The 8,168-nt window shown below is 26.4% G+C and overlaps 1 long non-coding RNA gene across 1 annotated transcript in view; it reads left to right on the forward strand.

Moving 5' to 3' along the window:
* Positions 1 to 3,316: 3,316 nt before the first annotated feature.
* The window catches only part of LOC117167257, an 8,673-nt gene continuing 3,821 nt past the window's right edge, over positions 3,317 to 8,168 (forward strand). The window contains exon 1 of the long non-coding RNA XR_004466375.1: positions 3,317 to 3,542. This is a non-coding gene — a long non-coding RNA (uncharacterized LOC117167257). The remainder of the gene's footprint in view (positions 3,543 to 8,168) is intronic.

The raw sequence follows: 8,168 nt of genomic DNA on the forward strand, positions 1-8,168 counted from the left end.
CCCCCCCCCCCCCCCCTACATTAGCCCACACTTAACCCAGCCACCTCATTTCCCTAACCAATTTCTACTCATTTTCCCTACTTGTCCTCTCAAATTCCTCTTCATTTCACCTATTTTCAACTGGAGAATTAATCTTCATCCAAAAATATTAACTCTTAACGTAGTTGAATTTTCAATCAAAAAAGATTAATCTTCTCACTTCTTTTCTCGTTTTTTCTCTCTTTCCCTGTTTCTCACTTTTTCGCTCAAAAGTTAACTCAATTAATAGAACCCAAGAGGGAAATCAAACTATTTTTGTTTCAAATTGTATTATTTAATGAAAAAATTAATTATCCTGTGGAAAATTGAACAATTGCATTAGAAAGTCTTCCTTTTCGCTTGAAAAATTGTAGTCATGGTATGAAAATTCATCTCTTTTGATAGAAAATTAATCCTTTTTTATAAAAAATGTAACTGTTCAGCTAAACATTTTCAATTTAATCATTATATTTTTAAATAAAAAGAATTTTACACTAAATAGTTGCATTTGATAGGAAATTGTCGAATTTTCAAAAGAAAAAGACGATTTTTTTATAAATCAGTGGAATTATTAAAACAAAACTATGCATTTGACAATATAAGAATATCAAGCTGCCACCAAAAATGTAATAGTTGATATTTAAACAAAAAAAAACTGAAATAAAAAATGAAAAAATTAGTTGGATCTAACCAAAAAAGACGAATTTTTAACAAAACATTTGATTTTTGACAAAAAATCTATTTTTTACGTAAAAATATAAATTTTTAAAACAATATATCAATTTTTAACCAAATAGTTGAATTTTTAGTTGTAAAATTACTTTTAAATAGAAAAAAACTAATTTTCAACTAAAATTATGAATCGGCAACAAAAAGAACTTTTTCGATAATCGTTCAACTTTCATCCTAAAGGTATGAATTTCCAACGAAAAATGTAATAATTTATGTTTCAACAATAACATATTGCAATTACTAATAAAAAAACGTTGAATTTAATCAACAAGGACAAACTTTGAACAAAATACTTGATTCGCTATTGCAGAGTTTCAATGTAGTTGGGTTTACATAAAATATTATATTTTTAACTTTTAAATAATTATACTTTAACGCAAAAAGATCGGTTAAAGGAATAAAAAAATCAGTTGGATTTAATCAACAAAGCCGAATTTTCAACAAATGACTTGATTTTTGAGCAAAAAATACGAAAAATTCAAGAGAGTACATCAATTTTCAACCAAATAGTTGAATTCTTAGTTTACAAAAATTACTTAAAAAAATGCTAGTTTCAATTAAAATTATAAATCGGAAACAAAATAAGGAACCTTCTAGAAAGTAGCTTAGTTTTAAACAAGTGAGTTGAAATTATCAACCTAAAAATATGAGTTTGCAAAAAAAAAGTATTAGTTTGTTAAAAAAAAATTGTAATAACAAATGAAAAAAAGTTCAGATTTAAACGACAGAGAAAACTTTTTCACAAATTACTCAATCTTTGACCAAATAATTGATTTTTTACGGTGACAGGAGAATTTTCAGTTAAAAAAATTACTTTTGAATAAAAAAGAAAAAACGCATTTTTAAACAAAATTGTGAATCGTCAAAAAAATTAATTCTATAAAAAGCCCTTCAATTTTCAAGTCTGAGAAGGTGGGTTTTCGACGAAAATAGTTTATATTTCAGCAAAAAAATATTGTGAAATTTTTTTCGTTTTAAATAGTTCGATTAAACCAATAAAGAAGAATTTACAACGAAATAAATTATTGTTAATAAAAAGGCTAGTTTGCAATCCATTAAATAAATTTTCAATCAAACGGTAAACATTTTCTACCAAATTCTTGAATTTTTAGCCGAAACTACGAATTTCGTACAAAAGTTGCCAATTTTCATCCCGAAATTGTGAATTTTTTCTAAAAAAGTTTTTTTCAACTGAAACGAATTAACTTTTAACAACGCAGTTGAATTTTCAAACAAAAAAGGAAAATTTTCTACAGAAGAAAAGGAATTTAAACAAAATGGAAGTTTGAAAAAATAGAAAGTAGTTAAACTTTTAAACAAGGTGTCGAATTTTCAACCTGATAATATGATTTTTCTAAAATATTTGTATTTAACAAAAAAAAGACGAATCTTTAACAAAATACTGGGTTTTTTTTTACCAAAAATACAAATTTTCAATCAAATACATGAATTTTCAACCAAACTGTTCTATTTGCAGTAATGGTGAATTTTTAACAAGAAACTTTATCTTGACGGTCGTTTTCATATCTGTGAAAAAATATTCTTCCTTCGATCTCTGCAGTAGCTTAGTGGTAAGAGCACCCTACCGGTAATCTGTAAATCTGTGGTTCGATTCCCAGCAAAACAAAGGAGGGGGTCTTTTTTCACTGATACCATTTAATCATAAAATGTTAGAAAAACGAAAAATTTTGAATTTGAGGGGTATCTTGGATCGATACTTTAGATTTTTATTCTCACGTAATGTGATGAGTATCTTCATCTGATCGGCCATGACCAACTCCTATGATAAATACGCATTTCTTAAATCTTATGACTGACATACAGAAAACCTTGCCTTTTGACATATCTGTGAATAAAGATTTTTCATTCGATCTCTGCAGTAGCTTAGTGGTAAGAGCACTCAGCCGCCAATCTGTAAACCTGTGGTTCGATTCCCAGAAAATCGAAGAAGACGCGATTTTTTTTAAAGATAAAATTTAATTCTAAAATTTTAGATACACGAACAATTCTAAATTTGAGGGGTATTGTAGATCGATAGTCTAGATTTATATTTTCAGTTTCTGTGATTAGTATGTTTATCTGATCGGCCAAGACCATCTCTGATGATAATAAAAATTTTTTAATATTATGACTAACATGCAGAAAACCCTACCTTTTGGCATGTCTGTTCAAAAATATTCTTTCTTTGATCTCTCAAGTAGCTTAGTGGTAAGATCACTATACCGGAAATCGGTAGGCTTATGGTTCGATTCCCAGCAGATCGAAGGGGAGGGGACTCGTTTTACAGATAAAATTTAATTCTAAAATATTACATGAACAAAAAATTTTGAATTTAAGGGGTATTTTAGATCGATAGTGTATTCATATTTTTTGTTTCTGTGATTAGTATCTTCATTTGATCGGCATTACTATCCCCGATGAAATTACAAATTTTTTAAGACTTTTTTTTTACTGGGGTTCATCTGGATTTGCGCTACGCTAAGGAAGGATGGGGGTAGGGGTGAGAAACTCAACTATAAAAGGGTGAACGTGCAACGCCTCTGCAGTCAGCGTTGCGACGCCCGCGTCGGCACTTCATGATGTAGAAGCAGTGGCAGAATGTTGTATATTATTACCAAAATCAACACACTCTATTTGCTCGGAATTTACAATAATTTTGAAAAGATAATATTAATATAAAACGGTGATTTACTTCCAGTCTTACCAACCTTCGAAAATTGTTTTTGTGTTTTGAAAAATGAAATCTTTAAATTTATCTGCTTGGTTTCAGGATCTTATTTTCTACTATTACGGTAAATATCAACATGTGCAGCTTCTGAAATATTGAATTAATATTTATTTATTAATATATAAATAAATAAAAAAAAGTATTTAAATTTCGGATCAAAGTATTTAAAATTTTTTAAACGCATCAATTGTTTCTGGCCTTAGATAAACAATAATGTATTTTGATTGAGAGTGGCATTGGTTGAAGAGTCAATTCTGAATTTAGCTTGAATCGATCCTTCAGAAAAATTGGGAGTCGATGAAAATAAAATCATAATTTTATCAGGTGGAGAGTCACATTTTCTTTTTTATTAGCTATAAATACAATTTGGTCAATTAAAACTACCAATGTGCATGCTAGACTCAAAAGCCCTTATACAAACAATTGTTATTAAATTTTATCGTACAATATTTTTTAAATATGATAAATTAATTATTTCGCAGTGAGCTTAAAGTATAAAAAAGGAGAAAGTAAAAGAAGAGAGGGGGAGAAAGAGTGCTCAACACGTGTTTCTCTTATGTGGCCTTTATCTATACCTATACAAAATTTCATGAGTTTTTTTGTAGGTCAAAATTTAAAATAATAGTTAAATATTTTTTTAAGAGTAAAATTTAATTTAAAAAGACACATTCTAATTTAAAAAATGGAATCCCTCACCTAAACAGATGAATTGTCAACCTATCAGTACAATTTTAAATCACAAATATTAGTTTTCTGCAAAACAATCGAATTTTCAACAAAATAATAAAATTCTTAACCAAACAGATGAATTTTGAACAAAGAAGCTTAATTTTCTACCAAGAAATATAAATTTTTGAGAAACAATATACTTTTTTAACCTAATAGATTAATTTTGAACAAAATTCAAATGTTTTTTAGCTTGACCAATGGATGTGATCCTAGTGAAAATTTAATATGATTGACTTTCAGCTCGTATTTTCTTTGTTTTTCAGTTTTTTCAACTTTCCTGTATTCTTTAATTGAAAAAAAATTATAAAGTGATTTGATAAAACAAATCAATTCTTTCTTCGACCGTTGATATTTATTGATTTCAAATCGTGGATTTCAAATTATTTATGTCTTACGGCCCAATCGTAAATCAAAAATAAATTATGAGTAAAAAAAACATTGTCTTCGAATCTCAGATATTTATTGAATAGAAAAAACTCCTTTTAATCCTCCTTAAGTTTCGGTACACAGGCGTACCTTTTTCAAAGGTTCTTAACCTAAATAATTATATTAAAGATTAGTAATTTGAACAAATATGATGGATAATTACGTAGATCAAAATAAATTGTTACCTGAGTTGATAATGGTTTAAAATAGTCAAACAGATCAAATTTCAGTAAAAAAAAACATTCAAATCAATTGTTTAAAAAATAAATAAATTAAAATTTAGTCATTTAGAATTCTCAAAAATACTGAGACTTCAATCGATTAGACTACATTTTTAAAAATTATAGTGAGAAAAAACCAAATTAGCGTAGTTTAGGAAGGACGAACATAAATTGACAGCTTCAGAAATACATGAAGAATAATGAACGATGATATAATAGGCAGGTTTTAATTGAAAACCACTGATGAGGAAGCGCGCAATTGAGTTTAAATTTGAAATGAGAAATTTAAAAAATGTGTATATGTACACATACATACATATGCATATATATATATATATATATATATACATATATATATATATATATATGTACGGACATATTCATACATATATATATATACACATATATACATATAGAGATGATTAATATTAAAAACATTATTTTATAATACTCTGATAAATTTTATTAATATTCAGAATTTCAGTCTGTAAATTAATTGAAATCTTACGATATTTGTTTATAAAAATAGACTCAATAATACGTTGTTGATAAGTATTTTTTTGTAGTAAATATTTTAATACTTTTAAAATGAAAATCAAAGTAATGGTTGAAATTCCAAGAATGTTGCGACAGACCTGTGTTAAAATTCCAAACTTCACAATCTCTTTTATGTTCAGCAATTCTAGTTTTTAATATCCTGCCAGTTTCACTTATATAAGCTTTATTACAACATTCACATTTAATTAAATAAATAACACCAGATAAATTTTCAATGGAATCCACGTCCTTTCTCTTTAACAAATAATTATCTAAGGTATTAGTGTTCTTAAAATAATCATTGATATTAAATTTTTTAAGTGAATTTCTTAATCTTTCTGATAGGTCCTGAATGTAAGGCAAAGTAACATTTAAATTAAATCTATTGTAAGTATCACTCCAATTTCTTTTCTTGTTAGTTTTATTACTGTTATTGTAAATCTCATGAATGCGTTTTTTAATGATATCATTTACAAACTCAAGAGGATAGTTATTCTGTACTCAAGTTGTTTTTAATAGATTTAAATTTTCTTTTCTAAATTGAATGTCAGATAATTTTACACATATATCTACTAAAGCCTTAATTAAACCAATTTTATGCCCACATAAATCATGTGAATTATAGTTTAAGTATCTACCAGACCAAGAAGGTTTTTTATACCAATTGGTTAATAAATCACTATTTGGAGTTTTTATAATTTTTAAATCAAGATAGTTAATAACATTATTAATCTCACATTCATGAGTGAAATTTATATAATCTTCAATCCTATTAAACGCGTTTAAGAAAACTTGAATTTTATCTGTAGGAATAATGGCTAAAATGTCTTCGACATATCGTTTGTACAAAATAGGTGTGAAATCTAACAATTGTAAAGCTCTTTTTTCGACATCTTGTAAACCTGAATCAGAAACTACTGGAGATAACGGTGAACCCATAGAGCAACCCGAAATTTGTTTATAAAGTTTATTATTTAAGGAGAAAACAGTAACATTAAAAACTGTTCTGGTGGCTATTAAACATTAATTTTTAGTTATTTTTGTCAAGTTATGATTTAAATTAAATTTTTCTTCAATGCAATATAAAACGAGATCTAGTGGGATGCTGTCAAACATGGACACAACGTCTAAAGAAACTATCGAATGGGTTTTTGGTACATTTATATTTTTTAAACCATCTTTAAGTTCCCAACTATTTTTTACAAATGAGGCAGTGTTTATAGAACATGGTTTTAAAATATTTGAAATATACTTTGATAATTTATAAACTGGGGAGCCAACAGTAGAAGCAATTAGTCTCCAACTTAAATTGGGTTTGTGCAATCGTTAACTTACTTTTATCAGCCTTCACAAAAATTAAATCTTTATGATTTTTTTTTTTTTTGAAATTTTCAACTAATTGAACAGATTTTTCTAAATTTTTTAAAAATTTATTATTATTACTGTGATTTGAAACTATTTGAGTAACAGTTTTTCGAATATTAAATTTTAAATCTTCTTCAATATTATTGATAGAATTTTCAATATTAGCAACTAAACTATTGATAGGAATTCTAGTAACATTTAAAGGAACTCCAAAATTATTTCCTAATGCTAAAACTTCAGCAACATCATCAGTGATTTTAACTGTTGATAAATTTTTATTACATTTGTTTAATCTGAAATTTGTAATCTCTCTATTAGAAACTGACCTAATTTTTGAATATTCTTCACAGTGTTTTCAATTTCTAAACGTCGACATTTTATGTGGAAATTGAATTTAGTTTTTTGAAATTTTGAGATTAAATTTTAATTTAAATTAGTTACATTATATTTATTTAAATTTTGTTAAATATGTGTTGGAAATAAGACATTATTTCTACACCTTATTAAGAAAGTACGCTGTTCCTTAAGAATAACTAATTTTCTATACACATATTCAACATAATTTAAGTAAATATAATTTAACTAATTCAAATTATAATTTAATCTCAAAATTTCAAAAAACGAAATTCAATTTCCACACAAAATGTCTACGTTTAGAAATTGAAAACATTGTGAAAAATATTCAAATTTTAGGTCAGTTTTTAAATTACTTATAATATCGTTTCTCAAGAGTTATATCTGATGGCTCTTTGAACAAGTTTTTTGATTCACAAGATTTAAGTCTTCGTAATCTAAAATACTCAAAACGTGATGAGTGTATGAAAAAATTTGACTTATTAAAAAACAGGTCTTTAGTTTCTAATAGAGAGGTTACTAATTTCAGATTAAACAAATGTTTTAAGAATTTATCAACAGTTGAAATCACTGATTATGTTGCTGAAGTTTTATCATTAGGAAACAATTTTGGAGTTCCTTTAAATGTTAATAGAATTCCTATCAAGAGTTTAGTAGCTAATATTGAAAACTATCAAAAATATTAAAGAAGAAGATTTAAAATTTAATATTCGAAAAACTGTTACTCAAATAGTTTCAAATCATAGTAACAATAATAAATTTAAAAATTTAGAAAAATCTGTTCAATTAGTTGAAAATTTTCAAAAAAAATCATAAAGATTTAATTTTGTGAAGGCTGATAAAAGTAACTTAACGGTTGCAGCAAATAGAGACGATTATAACATTACAGTTGAAAAGATCCTTAAGGGCATGTGACACAGCTAAATACCTATATTACCGACCTCACTTTTTCAGTTCACTGAATGTTTTTTTAAACCTAAGAACTTTTTTTATAAATGAAATATCGAGCTGAAACTTTGGAAAATGTATTAGAGTACAATAAAGTACGTTTAGGTACT

Source organism: Belonocnema kinseyi, chromosome 2, assembly GCF_010883055.1.
Source record: "Belonocnema kinseyi isolate 2016_QV_RU_SX_M_011 chromosome 2, B_treatae_v1, whole genome shotgun sequence".
In the NCBI taxonomy this organism is placed as follows: domain Eukaryota; kingdom Metazoa; phylum Arthropoda; class Insecta; order Hymenoptera; family Cynipidae; genus Belonocnema; species Belonocnema kinseyi.